A 19565-nucleotide genomic window follows, 5' to 3' on the forward strand; every position below is an offset into this window, starting at 1 on the left:
CTGAAGCCTGACTTACCGCACTCCCGTGGGAGGAAGGAGACTCAGCCCTAACACAGCAGTGAAGCCGTAGTAAGGAGTCAGCCTGCTCCTGGGGTGCCAACCCACCTTCCCCTTGCCTCTGTGCCCCCGGGGCCCCAATCACTCCCCCAGCTCCAACTTCCACGGCTCAGCCGAGCACAGTGTGTGTGTGTGTGGCCAAGACCAGCTCAGTTACTGGGATCCCACGCTTCCCCGCAGTCCCAAGCAGCCAGGCCGCACTCCGCGCCTTGCCCCGGGTCAGACCCCACCCCTCTCTGTGTCCTCCTCCCGCATGCAGCCCAAGTCACACTCTGCTCTGTGAAGTGTGTGCCCCATCTGACACTCAGGACTCTAAGTGTGTGCAGAGCCGAGTTTGGTCTTCCCAGGTAGCACAGTGATAAAGCATGCACCCGTGAATCCAGGAGATGCAAGAGACACAGGTTCAATCCCTGGGTCGGGAGGATCCCCTGGAGGAGGGCATGGCAACCCACTCCAGTATTCTTGCCTGGAGAGAATCCCATGACAGTGGAGCCTTGTGGGCCACAGTCCATGGGGTTGCAAGAAATTGAACACCACGGAGCAACAAGAGACAGGTTTATTCTAGGCAAGTCTTGCAGGATAGAGTACCTACTGAGTGCAGCACTTCCTGTTTTACACTTAGCTGCACTAACAGGTGGCCTGTTACCCTGGGAGGGTCTGGTTCATCACCCTGGGGGCACTGCAGGATGGCAGGGGTGGATCGGGGGTGGACTGCAGTCCAGACCTTCCTGCCCCAGGACAGCAAACCCCCGACCCCCGCCTGGTCTACGCCTGCGGCTCATGGCCCAGACGGACAAACCGTAGGTTGAGAGACAGATGGTGTAGGATGGTCACCCCAGGGCCACACCGTGGCCAGTGCTACGTGGGACAGGACTCGGCCATGATTACTGCCTTCCCGCGCTGCACTGGGTCCACGCTCCCCTCCACGCCCTGCTCCGTGTCCACGCTCCCCTCCCCCTGCTCCGTGTCCATGCTCTCCTCCTCCTGCTCCGTGTCCACGCTCCCCTCCCCCTGCTCCGTGTCCACGCTCTCCTCCCCCTGTTCTGTGTCCACTCCCCTCCTCCCCCTGCTCCGTGTCCATGCCCTCCTCCCCTGCTCCCTCTCCTCCTCCGCCAGCTCCGTGTCCATGCCCTCCTCCCCCTGCTCCGTGTCCATGCCCTCCTCCCCCTGCTCCGTGTCCACTCCCCTCCTCCCCCTGCTCCGTGTCCATGCTCTCCTCCCCCTGCTCCATGTCCATGCTCCCCTCCTCCTGCTCTGTGTCCATGCTTTCCTCCTCCCCCTGCTCCATGTCCACGCTCTCCTCCCCGTGCTCTGGGTTCATGCTCTCCTCCTCCTGCTCTGTGTCCACACTCTCCTCCCCCTGCTCCGTGTCCACGCTCTCCTCCCGCTGCTCTGGGTTCATGCTCTCCCCCTGCTCCATGTCCACGCTCTCCTCCCCCTGCTCTGTGTCCATGCTTTCCTCCCCCTGCTCCGTGTCCACTCCCCTCCTCCCCCTGCTCCGTGTCCACGCTCTCCTCCCGCTGCTCCGGGTTCATGCTCTCCCCCTGCTCCATGTCCACGCTCTCCTCCCCCTGCCCTGTGTCCATGCTTTCCTCCCCCTGCTCCGTGTCCACTCCCCTCCTCCCCCTGCTCCGTGTCCACGCTCTCCTCCCGCTGCTCCGGGTTCATGCTCTCCCCCTGCTCCATGTCCACGCTCTCCTCCCCCTGCTCTGTGTCCATGCTTTCCTCCCCCTGCTCCGTGTCCACGCTCTCCTCCCCCTGCTCCGGGTTCTTGCTCTCCTCCTCCTGCTCCGTGTCCACTCCCCTCCTCCCCCTGCTCCGTGTCCACGCTCTCCTCCCCCTGCTCCAGGTTCATGCTCTCCTCCCCCTGCTCCGTGTCCACGATCTCCTCCCCCTGCTCCGTGTCCACGCTCTCCTCCCCCTGCTCCGTGTCCACTCCCCTCCTCCTCCTGCTCCGTGTCCACCATCTCCTGCTTCCACGCCTTCTCCCTCAGCCTCTGTGTGACTCTGTTTTTCCTCCACGTGGCCCAACTCAGCTGGACTCTCTCTGTTAAGTCCTCTATGGGGAATCTTGCTCCTTTGTTGAAACTCTGGCTCAGAAAGGCGACTTTAAAGCCAGCTCAGAGGCCCCATCCATCATCTTTGGACCTGCGCCTGTCTGCTCTGGGGTCGACTCTCTCCCAACTCACCTGTCTATGCTGACGACGAACTGCCTCCTCCCCATCTGCTCGCAGGAGTGTGCATCCGAAATAGCTGCTTGTTTTCTTCCCTGACATTCACTTCCTCTTGTCTAAACATATGGGTTCTCATGGTTCACAGACTCAGAGCCCACCAGCGGTCAGGTTTTGTGGCCCAGAAGAATCTGAAAGGTGGGAATTGAAAATGGTGACCGAAGGGAGGATCCCTGAACCCAGAGAACAGCTGGCTTGGGACAGTGGTTGGCAGGAAGGAGTGACTTTGCAAGAGTTTTGCTCTGGTGGATGGAGTCTGTGGTATCTGGCCAGCGGAAAAAGGATTTTTCATGGTGAGGGTGTGGGGGTTCCATGTTTCTTTGGGTTCATCGCCCTCTGTTGGGGTAGTTTGTCCCTTTCCTCCTTTGTACACAAGGGGTTAACATGACCTTTGGAAATGACCCACCTTCCTTTTCCCCCAGTCAGCATCTTTTACTCTAATCACTGAGTCTAAACCCCCAGTTAAGATTGCATGGCCATTTGAATTTGACCCAAGTCAGTGGCAGTGGGACCACCGCCACTTGACAGCTGGGCAGGGGGCTGTGAGAACTTGGGGAGGGTTCCTGGCCTGGTTCTGGCTGGGATCTGCTGGTGACTATGCAAACCAGGCAGTTACCTACATCACGAAACTCTCAAGTTTTCCTGAGCTGTCACTCATGACCCTAAGTGCTGTTAGTGAAACACCTTCTGTTTCATCCTCAGCTTCCTGTTCCTTTTCTTGCGTTTCTCTTAGAAAAGAGCCTTTTGCTGTCTTTGCTTATTTCTCACTTCCTGAGACATCAGGTTACTTCCTGGGCCTGTCCCAGGCAGCAGCTGAGGTCCCTTTAGGTTGGGGACTTGTGCTTTGGAGGATGGTAAGCCTTAGAGACTTGTGATGCGATCAGCCCTGGCACAGGCAGCGAGGGCTGTGTGTGGACGCCCGTTTTCTCAGAAAGTCTAAGGTTCCCGTGCGACTTCCTCGGGTGTCAGGGCTGGAGTTGTAAGCCCTCGGTCTCCTGGCTGAGCGCACGGTTGTGTCTCCAGCCACGCCTCCTCCTCAGATTGTCCCTGCTGTGTCAGTCTCTCTGTTAGCACGGCCTCCAGTTGCATTAGGCAGCTCCTTGGGGTCAGAGCCGTGCTCAGTTGTGTTTGGTAACCCAGAGGGCCTTCCTGGTGGAGGGGCTGTTAGTCCATCTCACTCCTTCCTTCCTAAGGATGTGTCGTTAGCTGAGTGCTCAGAAAAGTCGTGAGGTTAACGGATAAACTGAAGGTCAGAATGCGGCATTAGCCAAATGCAATTTTCACCACAAAAACTCCAGGAAATAGTAACTAATTAATATTCCCATATTAGTGGGAAACAAACCTATCAACATCATCAGGCCCCATATCACCAAGTGGCAGCACCCAGGACCTGAGACGGCCAGCCTGTCCCAGCAGCAGGCAACACAGGCCATGACTTGGTGACAGCTGGGCTCTGAATCTGAAATGCGCTCCATTTCAGAATCCTAAAAGCATGTCCTGGACTCGACTTGGCCACCAGGAAACACAGATGGGAACCTTAAGGGCACGTCTGCTGTGACGTGGATGGGGCAATGGTTCGCATCTGCTCAGAGCACCGGACATAGATGACCTCCGTCTTTGCCTAAGGACACTCTGCCTTGAGTGGCGGGCGAGGTCTCGAGCACTGACTGCCCCAAGGCTAAACCCGGAGGCCCCGCTGGGGTGAATGGGAGCCTGGGGTGTGGGGGCAGGGACGGAGCCTGCCCAGCGGGGAGCTGGCTCTGGGGCAGGAGGGGGATGCGCAGCTGACTTTCCCTGCGGGCTGATCCCTGTGAGATGGGCGTGGTCACCACGGAAGCCACGGGCTCAGTCTCCTCCTCTGTGTGGTCCTGGCGGGTTGGCGATCCCTGTCTCCTTAGCGCAGAGGGTTCGGCTGGCCCCGCCCTAGAGAAAATAGCAGACTTTGGGCCGCGTCCGCAGGTCCAGCCGGCTATTGGTTTTGCGGTATTTCTGCTCCACCTGGCTTGGCGGAGAGGTAGCACGGGCAGCAGGAATGTGTGTGGGAGGCTTTCCCCGGAGGGACAGTCTGGGCAGCGCTCCTTGTGCAGGATGTATTGCGGCAGCTTCTCAGTTGCGCATCTAAACTCGGCTGTGCTCCGTGACTATATAAAGAAATAGAAGCCCCAGCCCGTGTGCTAATTGTCAGTGTGTCCATCTGTTTAACCCTCATGTGAGCCTGGGCGGCTGTGTGCTTACCCCCTCGGTGCCCAGGGAGGCCCTGGCTCCCCGGTACGCCTTGCAGCCCAGCCCATAATCTGTGCGCTGAGTTACGACTGCACACCATCTCCCTGTCCACCTCCTCATTTTGATGATTCAAGGACCACCGTGTGGCCGGTGAAGGTTTCTGGGTCTTCAGAGGTAGGGTTTGACTTCTCGGCTGTTCAGAGCCCCTGTGCAGCTTCAGGGAGGTGGTCCCTGCACTTTCCTGAAAGGGAGCGAGTTGGGGTGGAGGATGGTCCAGGGCGACTCAGTTTTCCTCTGGTTTCGTTCAGCATTACATCATCAACAGCACACTATTCACAGGACAGGCTGGTAGGCACACCTGTTTTCTTTAAAACAACTTTGAGTTGATGTGAGCAAATACACAGATGGCTGATCCTTGGTTGCCCAGTGGGCCATTTATAAGTGATTTGCCGAATCGGAGAATCAGTGCTGACAAAATAAGAGAATGATGGAAGTGAAAAAGAGTCACCTGGGTGTTCAGAAAGCCTCTGGGTGTAGGTTCACGTGCTTCCTGTGTGGTCACCATGCGGGCCCGTGACCAGCCAGCCCCGGCATCCCTGGCCTGAGCTGGGAAGAGGACATGCACTTTTTCTCTGGTGGCAAAGCCGTTAAGAGAAAAATCTCAGGAGGAAAAGTCAGAGTTGGATAACAGCTTGTTGGATTTTATGGTCTGAGGCTCTTAAGTCTGGGAAAATGGATTCCTCGACCAGCCCAGAAATTAGACTCCTCCTGGGCCCCTGTGCTGAGCCTCCACTGGACTCCAGCGCTGTCCTCCCTGATGCCTCTCGTTCAGACCTGTGTTGTTGCTCTGGTCCAGCAAGCAAACAGCTCGTGAGTTCCAGAATCCTACATTTCTGACTTAGAGGAGAAACATGAGTGACTCTTTGAGATGAGAATGAGCTGAAATGAGCTCCATAGAACCTTATTGCCAGAAACACTTGAAAAGAAGGGAAATCTAGACCTGGTGGCAGGTTCTGTCCCTGGGAATCCAGGTGAGCCCAGCTGTCCTTCATGCAGCTTTAATTCTCCATTGTTGGTGACAGCCCAGAATCAGACCCAGAAACTCAAGGGGTTCAAGACTGACTTGAAAGCACCTTCCCGCCTCCTTGAAAGGCAGGTCCTTCCTGCCTCCTTCAGCCAGTGCAGCTAACAGAGACCCCAGGGGAAGGCCAGGCACCTGTCCAAATAGCTGTAGCATCTGAGAGAAAGTATTCACACTGTTAGTGCATAAATTAAACATTCTTGACTGCTGAAGAATTGATGCTTTCCAATGTGTTGCGCAAAGAGTTGGACACGACTGAGTGACTGAACAGCAACAACTGACCATAAATATATGAGAAATGGGGGAGGCGATGGGCCATGCAGTGGCTTCTGAGGTGGTTTCAGTCCCTCTCAAGCTGAGTCCACAGACTGAGTCTTCTGGACACTGACCTGTCCCCTTAACAAGTCACAGCACCTTCCTCCCCAACTTTCCCACTCTTTTTCTAACTAACATCTGCCCTGTTGGAGCTTTGTTTTGTCTCTGTGGCTACCATGTCACTGAGGAAGCATTGTTTTAAATTTGGATGAGAATGACATTACTTTGCCGACTAAGGTCCGTCTAGTCAAGGCTATGGTTTTTCCAGTAGTCATGTATGGATGTGAGAGTTGGACTGTGAAGAAGGCAGAGCGCCGAAGAACTGATGCTTTTGAACTGTGGTGTTGGAGAAGACTCTGGAGAGTCCCTTGGACTGCAAGGAGATCCAACCAGTCCATTCTGAAGGAGATCAACCCTGGGATTTCTTTGGAAGGAATGATGCTAAAGCTGAAACTCCAGTACTTTGGCCACCTCATGCGAAGGGTTGACTCATTGGAAAAGACTCTGATGCTGGGAGGGATTGGGGGCAGGAGGAGAAGGGGACGACCGAGGATGAGATGGCTGGATGGCATCACTGACTCGATGGACGTGAGTCTGAGTGAACTCTGGGAGTTGGTGATGGACAGGGAGGCCTGGCGTGCTGCAATTCATGGGGTCGCAAAGAGTCAGACACGACTGAGCAACTGAACTGGACGAACTGAGTAAACTGAGGGTGAAACTTGTCCACCAATAACACTCGTTTCCACGGTCTCTCTCACGGAGCCAAAGAGAACCGTGTGGACGCTGAGTTTACCTTGACAGGAGGCTTCAGAAATGAGCTCGGAAATTGGGATGATTTTAATGCAGCTGCCCTGTCATTTTTCTGTTTTAAAAAATGCATTTTCTTCCTCCTTTTCCCTCATCTTGCCAGGTAGTTATGATAAGCTTCTTCAGTGTCATTTAGGTGGGGTTGGAGAGCTAGACCCGCTCTGCACTGTAAACTCAGTTAATGAATGAGTCGCAGACTTTGCCTGGCTTTGCCACCCTTGCGCTCAGGCAGGACTCAGCTCCCATTCACGGGGCTGAGAGCAGCCACGCTTCTTCCAAGTTCATGGGAACCTGCTTAGGATGGACCTGCCGCGAGGCCCATGTAGGCGAGAAAGGAGTAGTACGGACTTCAGGGACATGTTCTAGGAATAGAAGTTCGCGCCGTGGAGACGGTGCTGAGACGTTGGGGGTGGGGGGAACGTTTCCATGGAGACGTCAGGGGTGACGACGCCCCAGTGCCCCGCGGAGGGCCCGGAGCGCAGGGACGCTGGTGGAAGGCAGCCAGGCCGGGCGCACGCTCGGGACCACGTGGGGACTCTGCTCAGGCGCGGCGGCGTCCGGCCGCTGTGGCTTAGGAAGGACGGCCGCCCCATCGGGTGGATGGTGTCCGTCGTGTGCCCACAGCTTGGGGAGTGATCCTCCCCGAGAGGGGGGATCCGGGGCCTCTGCTCGGAGTTCCCAGGCAAGCTGAGGCCGTGACAAGCTGCGCCGTGTCCCCAGGAACGGCCCGCGCCCCTCGACTCCCAGGCCCCGCCCCGCCGATCGGCCTCCTCCCTCGCTTCTGCCTCACCGGCTCGGAGCTGACGAGGCTCTCCTGCCAAGTGCGGTGGCGTTGCCAGGGCTCTCATTATAGAAACACAAATGGCTCCAGGCGGATTCGCTGCCAGTGAACCGGGAGGTTGAGAGCCGCGCACTTGGGTCACAAACACGCATTAAAATGTGGAGATGCGTGCCTTCCTGCAGCTGCGAACGTCCTGAAGCGCGAGCAGATGGGGAAGCTGGCGTCTAGCTCACCGCGCTCCACCGTGACCCGCGAGACCAGCGCTTCCTGACACCATACGGGGGCAGGGGGGCAGCCAGTTGCCGGCACCGACGCCGCTGGGCAGGTTTTAGGTCAAGGACCACACGATTTGTTAAAGCCGAATCAATCTGGAATCCAAGGGCTTTAAAAGTGAACTGCAATACAGGTGCTACCGTGAAGCTTTGTATGTTGTTTGGTTCCCTGGGAGTAAACGACGTAAAGATAGATGTCCTGGACGTGATTTGTTAACGTAACCAGGTTCATCTGTCATTTCCTAACAAATGTGATGCTTTTATTAATATCCAGAGGGGAATAAATGAAAAACTGCAGCTCTGAGGTGTAGATCAGAGTGCAGCTTTATGGCCGAGGGCCCTCGAAGTGGGTATTCACAGAGTCAGGAGCTGAAACGGCCAGCCGCAAGTCAAGTTTCCAAGGTTTCTTTCAGAAAGTAAGATGCTACATAACATTTTGGCTATGAAGTATTTTAATATATGGACTTTATAATGAATTTTGTACATAATTGAGTTTATTCCAGTCTGTGTAAGAACTGAATATATTACATTTTAACTGCAGAATGACTGGAGTTAAAAGTGTATCTTATCTGTAAGTGAGCTGCTCTAAGAAGCCACTGTCCTCGCCCACAAAGCCACACAGATGGCGCTCGTCCTCACAGCCGGTTCCTGCCTGCCTTCTGGGCCCTGCAGGCGCTGTTTCCTGCAGCTTTCCTGCCAGACTACAGGCCTGACTCAAAGGCACAGCACCCAGTCCTGGGTGTCCACGGGCAGCTGTGGAGTGGACATGAGCGGGGTTTCAGGGGCTGAGAGTGGGCAGGTGCAGGACAATGTCTTTCACACAAGGGGGGACAGGACACAGAGGCTGGGACACCCCTCGGTGATCCCCCTCAAGTCTCCTCTCCAAACGGGCTGGGTTCCGTGGCACAATGAAAGTGAAGTCGCTCAGTCGTGTCTGACTCTTTGCGACCCCATGAACTGTAGCCCACCAGGATCCTCCGTCCATGGGATTCTCCAGGCAAGAATACTGGAGTGGGTTGCCATTTCCTTCTCCAGGGGACCTTCCCGACCCAGGGATCGAGCCCAGGTCTCCCGCATCGTGAAGTCAGTGACACAGCAGCTGTGAAAATATGACCTTTTACACTGTATCTTTTTTTCTTTTTCTTTAAGTATAGTTGATTTTTAATGTTGTGTTAATTTCAAGTGTACATCAAGTGATTTAGTTACACAAATCATTACTTTTCAGATTATTTTCCATTATCACGTATTACGAGATATTGAATATCGTTCCCTGGGCTGCACAGTAGGTCCTTGCTGTTAAACGATGCCTTTTGAAAGAAATTTTAGTCATCGGGCGAACCCATGCTGAGGCAGGTTCAGCCACACAGTGCCCTTCAGGGCCCCCAGCACGGCTGCAGCGGGGCTGGTGGACAGCCCAGGCCCTCCTCCCCCACTGTGATCGTGTGGTGAAACCCTCTGCATGGTGGCGTCCACAGGGCCCCCGTCCCTCTGGGTGTGGATAGTGCCCGGGCACAGAGGCAGAGCTCAGGAAGACTGACTGAGCTCATGTGCCCTTCAGTAGGAGTGACTTTAGCACTCTATTTTCTGAGCCCAGGTTTTGATGCAGGCAAAGGAACGTCTTTAACAAGCAACCCAGAAAGGAGAGGGGACAGGTGACCCCCAGGAAAGACGATGAAAGTAACAGTGCCCAGGACACGTGCCGTCCCCATCACCTTCCCAAGACGGATCCTAACCCTCCTCCTGGACGCCCACAGGGGCTGCCGAGGTTCATTCCCACATGGAGCAGGAAAGAAGACAGACTTGAGAGCCAGCCCATCTAATTCCAATAAAGAAGAAAACAGATGTTGGTTCTGCTGGAGTCTGTGGAACACCAAGTCCTTTTATCATCTCTTTTGGATTTATAAAGCACATGCAGGATGGCTGGAGAAAATCTGGAAAATACAAAAAGTTTAAAGAGGAAAACAAAATGTGGCTGTAATTCCTCCAGCTGGAGGCAGTCGCTCTTGGCATCCTGGTAAATGGCCCCCAGTCTTTCTTTTTCTTTTTTTTTTTTTTTCCTCCAAGCTGACGAGAATCATAAAACACTCAGAGTTGGCTCTTGGCTATCTCTATGTAGCATTGCACCGAGAATTTCAGAAACGGTTAAAAGCTCTCTAACATTCCATGCTGTGATTGTTCCGTAATTTATTAAACCATTCTGCTTTAATTGTATATTTGAAAAATCAAGGCTTGCCAATTATTTTTAAAGGGGAAAAAATGGAGCATCAGTACTTTACCCTTGAGTCGTTTGCACAAAATCCAGGAAGAGACACAGGATCGCTGGGTCACTGGCTCTCTTGTTAACCCTGGCCCTTACACTGGGGTGAACTCAACCCTCTGGAAGGAACTGGGAGATGCGGGAAATTCATCAAGTGTAGAAAATTGAGGTGGTATATCAAATAAAGAATTTAGAGTGCTGAAACATTAACACTGTGGCCTTTCCTAACGTTTAAATTGCCTGAAAAACTCCTCCAGAAAGCAGGAGATATCACAGGGAAATGGGGGAGGGTTTTCCTCTTCACCCAAAACCTCCCGGAGCGAGTGTTCACATTCTTCTCAAAGCCCCCAGGGAACTGATTTACCAAATAAAGATACAAGATGCCCTGGTGAGTTTGAATTTCAGACACACGACAAATTCTGTTTGAGATCTACTGCAAAGTTATCATTTTGTTTTCTGAAATTCAGAGTGTCTGGGTATCCTTGGCTGCCCTACCCAGGGACTTCTGATACACTGGTGGAGAACCACCCATCAGAGACAAAGAAGGCGTGTGGTTTCTGCATCATTCACGCCCAGCTCTGAGACAGTTACCAAGCCCAGGGACAGGCAGGGACAGCTCCGTTGCACAGGGCAGCTTTTTCTAATCTTTGGAAACTGCTTTACAGCCGTCTTTAAAACTATTTTTCCAGTTTAAACATGGTGAACATGTCTTCAAGCAAACTTAGGTATAAAACCATATCAAATACAGATGGTGATACAAAGGATTTGACACTACATTCATTTGGAATTTAGATTTCAAACATATTATATAAAATGTAATTAATGTCACTTTTGAAGTGAGTTATGTTCAAATTTAAGAACAGATAGGTAAGTTTCACCCTGAAGTTTTCCTTTTTTACCTGAGAAAGTCTTCTTTTTACTTCAGCATTTTTTTGTGTGTGTCTTTTTTCTGAGTCCAGAGAAATTCAAAGTAAAGTACACGTGCCCTCAGGCATCTGTGAATTCCTGTGGAAGATGATCTGTGATTTGTTCAAATGCGTGATGAGGGCCTGGAAGCCCTCTAACCAGGGAAGCAACTCCCCAGTGGCGAGCAGGGGTGTGAACCCCGACATCCCCATAGGGGCTTCAGGAGTTCCTGCCTTGGGATACCCCCTGTCCTTGCCCATGTCCCTGGGGCTGCCTCTCATGACCTGAGTTTGCTCTCACCTTATTTAAGTGGCATTTAACTCTAAGTGAAATTTCTGCAGACTTCAGGACAGCATCTTCTGAGACTTGATCCTTGGTTCAAAGTAAAATTATGAGCATTTTTGTGGGTTTCAAAGAAAAGCCATCCGTAGCGGTCCTGCTGGGCCGGATGCAGGCGCAGCTGTGACTGGAGCGGAGGAGGAGGGACGGGAGCTCATCAGTGTCATTGTCCTCGTGAGTGGGGATGGTCCCGAATCTGTGCGGCTGCAAGTCCTCTCATTAGGAGGGCAGCTGAGATGAGGCCTGGAGTGTGCTTTCTGCAGGAGCAGACTTCACAGAGGGTGGAGAATCTAGAGACCGGGCAGGCTTTGTGAGTGCTCCTTCAGTGAGCTGAACTCACCCAGCATCTCCTGGTGCATCCAGAGGTAGCCACCACGTGTCACGCCTGGAGACGAGGTCACGGCCCCTGAAGTCATCACCCTGACTCCGCCGCTCCATGTCCATCAGGAGGATGCGCAGCCAGGAGACATTTCCACCAGCAGAACCTTGTCCTGACCCCACTCTCCCCATCTGCGCCTTTAAATAGACAGACAGTAGGGAGGGGTCCCGGAGGGGCTGAGAAGTCCTCGCTGGCCTTGCAGCCTCACGCAGTTCAGTGGAGATGCATCCGTGCAGGAGGTCAGCAGGTGTCCACTGGGGAAAAGCGCACAGCCTGAGAGCCGTGAGGTCACGGTCATTACTGAGGGCTGTGGCCCCACAGCCTCCCGCTAGCTTGAGGAACCACTTCCAAGAGCTGGGGGTCTGGCCAGCATGTGTGCGACCTGGCAAAAGGTCAGTGCGGCCAAGCCAAAGCCAGGCGTAGGCTCTCCCGGTCACAGGAGCAGACATCTTAGTTGACGGTTTTAGCGCTTTCCTAAGAAGGGGCGAGGCAGGAATTTGGGTTTTGAAGTCTCCAAAAAATATCTGTCTGAAGGCCTGTTAATGAGTTTCCCTGGAGCACAGAGCACCTCCTCCCTGAACTCCTTTCAGGTGGGACTGAAGGTCAACAGCGGCAGAGGCTTGCGGCTCAGCCTGATGGCCAGTGACTGTGTCACTGGCAGAGGATCTGAGCGAGGCCAGGCGTGTGAGTGAACTCAGAGTGTGCGGGTGGGCCAGGCGGATCAGGTGAAGGAAGAACGAGTGGGTGGGGCGCAGGTGGGCTGAGCTGGACGGAGCCCCGGGCTTGGCTGAAGAGGGCGCGCACCCCAGGGAGGACCAGGGGCACAGCCGGACTTGGGCGGGTGTGATGAGGGCCTGGGGTCCCCAGTCAGACTTGGAACCTAAAGTTAATCGCAAAGCTTCAAGCGCTGCTGCCCTCACTCCACATGCCAGTCGTCCCAGCCACTCTGGGAGGCGGGCGTGGGTCTCCCCAGGATGTCCTGGGGGCGGGGGGAGACGTGTCACAGCTGCTCTTGGGCTCTGCAGGGGAGCTCTGAGGGCAGCAGAAGGGGGAGCAGGCACCCCAAGACACCACCTCTTACCCCCAGGCTCCCAGACTGTGCCCACAGCATCCTTTCTCGTCCTGGGAATTCTGTGCAGACTTCATTTGAAAATACCCCTCAGACCCTTGATTCTGCAGGGATTGCGGGGGAGTCACAGGGCAGTCGGGTCTGTGGCTTGGTAACCCCGCCTGCTGGGAAGCGCAGCCGCCCTGCGGTCCTGGGCCGTCCTGACCTCCCAAGACTGGAAGGACGGCCGCGCCTCACAGCCACGTCCCGGGATCACACCTGGGGGGGGTAGGGGTGACTAGTGGACGCACACGGGGTGGGGAGCCCACTGTGCTGGGCGCCTGGCGGCGGCAGGGAAAACACGACATGCGCGGAGCTCCGGCGAGGAGCCGGACTGGGAGCGGGCCTTCTCTCCTCCCCGTGTCCCCGGTGATGCCACCCCCTCGCTGTCCTCAGTCCTCACCGCAGCGCTGATGCCCTGACACCTGGAGCAGGATTGTAAAACCTGACCCCTGACCCCTCAGGAGGGGCGCCAGAGGGAGGGGCGCCAGACCACAGGGAGGGCCCGCCCGTGCCCCGCCCCATGCCATGCCCCGCCCCGTGCCCCGCCCCTGCCCCGTGCCCCGCCCCGTGCCCCACCCCATGCCCCGCCAGCGCCCTCTTCTGGGTCACCTCGGACCGTCTCGTCCGGCTGTGGACGCCCTGACTGGCCCTCAGGTGGCCCCGTGCGCACGGGCTACACGGTGCCCAAGTCAGGGTTCTGGGCTGGCCTGCGTGTCGAGAACGCGGGGCGTGAGCTGAGGGGACAAAGCCAGCGGTGAGGCAGGGCTGGAGCCGCTGGTGACGCCAGCGCAGCTCTGAGGGAAGCCCACTTGGCCAGGCCGTAGAGCCAGAAGCAGAGGCGTCGAAGGTGTTTGCCCTCGGCCTGAGCTCCGCGTGTGCGGCTGGAGGGTTTTCCCGAGCCTCCCTTCATCGTGACTGGAGCAGGGGCGAGCCACTGGTCACATCCGCCTCACGACCCAGGGCTGCCCTTTGCACACCGCGGGTCGTTCCTTGTCCTCCGATGGTGAGACCTACCTGCCGTGGTAGGAGGCCGCAGGCGGCTGGTACCTGCTGGGCTCTGTCTGTCCGTCCACATCTGCCGGGCGTTTTGTCATTGTGTGATGTCAGCTCATAGTTCAAGTTCATACTGTAAAAACTCGTCCCTTTGTTTCTGTGCTTGTGTGTGTTTAAGGAGAACAAATGGGATCTGAATCTAAGGCTCCTTGTTTCAGTTTATTCTCCTTTATTCTCTGTGACCCACCTCATGTAGATGGTTTTCAAGTTAATAACACTGACCACGTGAACATTGCCTCCATGGCAACTGTATTTAATTAGAACTCCACATCCTATTGCATTATGCTTCTAAACAAATGAAATGTGGCATCTTTAGTTTCATATTATCTTTAATGTGGTCACCTGACCGGCCAGCTTTGTCATTGATGGCTTATTAGCAGGAAAACAGGACTTCAGATGTGCAGAAAGTCCTCCTAGCCATTACAAATGGGGCACACTGAATTATGTGAAATATTTCAAATTAGCTCTTTTGCTAAGTACTTACCCCAATCCAGACAGACATTTATGAGACATGTAGAAATGTATAAGGCTTGTACTTTAAAAGCAGCACCTGGGAGACCCCATAAGATGAAAGACCACCATGATTAACCCGAGACGTGACCACAGCTGTGAGTACCTTTCACAGCCAGACCTCCCACCTTCTCTCTTAGCGTCCTGTATACTCACTGCAAGTGGATGTTGCCCTTTTTGCTGGTTTGGAGATGGTGAAAATGTCAGTGAGGTGATCAATAGTGTCCTAAAACGAAGCCTCCTGTGACTGTGACATGTAACTGTATTCGGGATTGACGGATGTAATTACCAGGATGTTGGACACCTGCATGAATGCAGGTCTGAATACGTAATTCTGTGTAGAGTCATATTGTAGAAATACGGGCCCAGATGATGGTACATATATGAACCTTACCTGAAGCACCCCATCTCCGGCTGCCTGCACACACTCCCCCTGGCGTGGGGCAGATGCCCCTGGGCCGCCCAGCAGCTCGCAAGGAGCCCAGAGCAACCAGCAGACAGAAGCACCCAGCTCACTGAGTGAGCCCAGTTCAGATGGCCTCTGGCGTCTCTGGGTCCAGCTCCCTGGGTCCAGCTGGACAAACAACCAGGCCTTTCAGCTCTTTGGTTTCGCTGTCCATCTGGGAAGGGAGGGCCAGGGAGAGATGACCCCCAAGGCCTTGTACATCACATACTGCTAAGATACAGTGTCCATTTCTACACTGACCACAGAGCTGATAATGGAAAATCAATGCCAGGACCTGAGATGTTCTCCCAACAGAAGGAAATGAGATATGAACAAAAGTGACCTGAGATGAACTGGTATTCACAAGAGAACGGTGACTGCAGATGTCCAGTTTGGTGGAATAGGCCATGGGTAGTACTAGGCTTCCAGATGACAGAGGGGCCTCCTCAGGGCCGTGCGGGGCTCACCGGGGCTCACCGGCACACGTGGGCCTAGCAGCTGGGTTTGCAGAATCCTGTCCACAGGCAGAGAATCTGCAGGAAGCCGGGGCACAGCCGAGACCCCTTGCATGGCCCCCAGAGTGGGTGCCTCCATGGGGCAGATGTGCGCCTGCCGCCGCGGGGCTGTCATCAGAAAAGTGCTGGCTCCTGCACTTTCGGCCCCCGATGCCAGCGCAGGTCATGGGCATCTGCACGGGTGGGGAAGCACGCCCTGTGCTGAGAGTCTGCGGAGGGGAGCATGGAGCCGCACTGAACCGTATCTGTCTCTCTCTTTGCAGAGGAGGAGGGCGCGGACCTGGCCCAGCCGGGCATCAGCTTCCCGGGGCCAGCTGAGGACGACCCAGGTAGAGTACCCCGCACTGGGCGCTGCTCAGGGCACCGGCACCCTGCTTACAAATGGCTTCACGTGTACAGTTGCCCTCAGGGCTCCTAGTCAGAACCAAGTAGATGTAGTGAGAGCTTTTCCTAAATAGCAGTTTGTAAACACCGTGGGCACTCTAGGTGAGAACACATTTGCTCCAGATCGTCATGGATGAATTATTAAATAGTTATTACTGTCAATTATTAAGGCTGCAGTAACATAATTGAGACGTGTCTACTTGTGTAGAATGTGACCCCTCTCCTTTCCTCCTCCTTCACTAAAACCCTCAGTCAATCTGAGGGAAGGAAAGTCTGTTTTATTTGCATTTTTTTCAGGTAACTGTTACTTGACATTAAACAGCTGAATTCTCCAGGCGAGGCCAGCTCCACTGTGGTTTGGATGCTGAGTGCAATTATGTGTTTGCTTCCAAATTACTGTCATACTCTATTTTCCCCAGTGCTCATTAAAATCATGTGCAAATTTTATTTTTATGCACCATGGACACAGTGAAGCTGGAACCAGACTTGGCCATCACCGTTTGACATGGAGTCGGGCTTACATAAAACGGGGCAAGTGCTTCTGCTGGAAACAAGGAGTGTTGGATACATTCAGCGTCAAACGGTTGAGCGGCATCCACATGAAACTTAGCTGAGAATACACGCCCCCCCGCGGCCCAGGGCTCCTGGACGTCCACCTAATGAGGTTATTCACCCGAAGGACTTGCAGCTGCCTCCTCGGCTTCTCACGCCCGTCTGTCGTGGCTGCCCTGAGGCCAGCTTGTGCATCATAAGTCTGCTTTCTATTTAAGTTCGAATTTTTCTTAATTTGTATCCAATCTTTAGCCAGTGATATGTTTCCCATTGATTGGCTTCAAGAATAATATTGAAATCACAGGAGTTCTTTTGTGTGTAGCTGTGTTTTCTTTAAAAGGAAATTAGAACCAGAAAAAGTTTGCTTTTCAATGTAAAATTGTGAAACCAGGGGTAGTCCTAAAGGAATGACAGTATGTTACTGGTTATGATTGAACTAGAAATTGATTTCCAACTGGCCAGTTTAACCAAGCCTTTCTCTATCTGGAAATCGGCCAATACAATTATTTATTGTAAAAACTCCTTCTTAGAAGGAGTTCTGGCTGTGTTGTTGGAATGAATCTGCTTGTGATGGTTTTGGTTTCACTCTGTAAAGCTTCCGGATGAAAGGGTGACTCGTGGGCCGTCTGTCTCCTGAGACACTGATGGTAACTCACCTGCATTTGTCCTGGGTCTGAGGCGGCTCAGCATCACTACTCTGTCTGTGGCAGCCACCCTTTTCTGTAACAGGACTTGGCGCCCTGAGGTTACATCTCCATGTCCATGATGGGGAGCCCTGGGGGCTGGCGCAGGGGCTGCATCCACCCAGGAGCTGACCCTCTGGGCAGGCGCGGTCCGCGGGTTACTGTGTCCCCTGGGCCAGCCCAGCCCGAGTGCGGGGGCCTGGCTCTCATTGCTGGGGAGAAGCCACCACACCATTAGGGACAGAAGGTGCTTAGTGGGCCGACTCTGCAGTCTGGATGTGAGGGGAGGGTTGGCGCCTCCAGTGAGCAGAGCAGGCCTGCTTCGAAGGACTTGGGGAGAGACCAGCCAGAGGATGTGGTGACTTGGCCACAGAGTCACTCTGGGAATGTTGCCCCATCCGCACGTGGTCACCACGGAGGCCCCGTCAGCCGTCGGGCAACTCAGGAGAGAGCCATGTGGCTGCTGCACTGGCTGTGGCTCCGGGCAGCAGTGTGCCCACAGGAGCAGGGCCAAGGGGTCTTGAGCAGCCCGCCCGCCGAAACCCTCAGTGCGACCCGCCTCTCGCGGTCAGCATCACCTGTGGGCATGTGGGCACCGGTTCCCGGTGGGCTTGTTGTCTGTAAGCAGTCCCTAGAGACTCCATCCCGTGCCTCAGGTCAGGGACACGGCGTAGAGCGTGTGCAGGCACCATATATAGAAGGTTCCCGAAAGGAGCAAAGAACAGAGGGGAAAGGAAGGCGAGAAGGTCTGAGTTATGTTCCCAGTGCTGCTACAGTAAGTAACTGGGAGCAGACATCGTCACTGTAGACATTTTCCAAACTGATTTTCTAGTTTCCTCATCTCTAAATCAAGAAGGTGAAAATGGACAAGTTTTTAAAGGCTCTTCTGAGCTTCTGATTCTACCATGTTGCATTAAAATTCGGAACACTTCATAATGATGCGAACGCTGTTGCGGTGAAGTGAGTCACCACCATTTACGAAACGCAGAGGGCTGCTTCACTGGCTGGCCGAGGTTAAAGGCAGGAAACAGGGGAGGAACTCTGCCTCTGGTCCCATTCAAGATACTGCTTATGTTTCTTAACTGGCCTCAATTTCAAAAGCGCCAAGGAAAGGTGGTGACATTCACTGAAAACCCTTTAATTTTCTTTAGCGACAGATGAGTGAAGTCATCTTTTTGGAGATGAGACCCACACTCCTTGCCTTTAGCCATTTCAGAGCTCAGACATTTTCTCTGAAGGGTGTTGTGTGTGAAAAGTAACTTTATGATGGGCAAAATGGCCATGAAAGAGAGGAAGATAAAGAAGGTTTCTATGAAATTAATCTAAAGTCAGTGATAAAAGTGCATTATTGCCACATATTCAAAGTGACTACAAAGGAAGAGAAAACCCACTTTTCCCAGAAGAAGCGTTTCAAGAGAAGACTCTCAGATGCAGTGAAATTAAATTGCCTGCCAGTGATTTTTGTGACATTGGCTCAGTTATAGGAGATATGATTTCTAATAGTGGCTTTTCTTCATTCCCGTGAGTGCTATGGTTAAGTCAGTTGTGATGAGTTGGTGATTTATAAGCATTTATGAGGACTGTTCTGTTGAACCAAACTCTGCACTGGCAAGTCAATTACAAACTGAAATGAAGAAAAAAAAAAAAAAGTGGACGAAATGATCAATCAAAGAATGTTAGGCAAATATTATGTGAGACAAAACATGGAGAAAAAGGGCATACTGTGCAACTTTAAAAATACCTGAATATAAAATAATAGCTGCCAATACCTAAAGCCTTCTTCAGGATGGGTACAGGTTGTGAAAATATTTTAATAAAGCACATTACGTGGCATTGTTAAGGTCTGCACACCATGTAACTGCGTGACTGTCTCATAGTAATCTGACACATAACTCATTTCAAAAGAACTGCCCTTTTAGAAGTGCCCTTTTTGTATCCTTTTATAATCGCCCCTCGTTGTACATATAGAGGTGTAACTCTGCAACTTGAGCAGCGTCCACACTTAATTCCTTCAGGTGAATTTCTAGAAGTTTCTAGAAACAGTGGACACGGTGCCTCATCACATTTGTATTTGGACGATGACGTGGTATCCACTTACTGCATCCTTCCGTCCTGCCACCTCAGGGCACCCCCCTTGCCCCTGTCCACTGCAGAGCCCCCCAAGGGGATCTCTGTACCCCAGAGAGTATGACATCCCTCCGGGGATGTCACAAGCTTCAGAAAAGGAAAAGTCACATGCCAGCTGGCAAGGGGACAGTCCAAAACATGTATTTTATTTGGTAACTTCACGTTAAAACAATTTCTGGACAAATCAAAAGCAGTCTTAAGAGTTACCGATACTTGTTTCTGTGGCAATCAGGAGACTGCGTTTCTTCATCTGCATTCCTGGAGCATGCGCTCGAGCTCTTCCCTGAGCATCAGTGTTTAACTTACACGGTTCCTGAGCCTGGATGCTGCAGGGTGAATTATGGCTCCTTCTCCTGGCCGATTCCCTTCTCGAACAGTAAATCTATCGATTCATTCCCACCTCCAAGACTGCGTGTGTGGCTTTGTCTTACTCCATTTCGGCTGCTGTTAAAAAAAAAAAAAAAAAAAGTGCCACAGACTGGGGGCTTGTAAATAGCGGGCATTATTTCTCCAGCTCTGGAGACTAGAGGTCAGGGC

Source organism: Ovis canadensis, chromosome 26, assembly GCF_042477335.2.
Source record: "Ovis canadensis isolate MfBH-ARS-UI-01 breed Bighorn chromosome 26, ARS-UI_OviCan_v2, whole genome shotgun sequence".
In the NCBI taxonomy this organism is placed as follows: domain Eukaryota; kingdom Metazoa; phylum Chordata; class Mammalia; order Artiodactyla; family Bovidae; genus Ovis; species Ovis canadensis.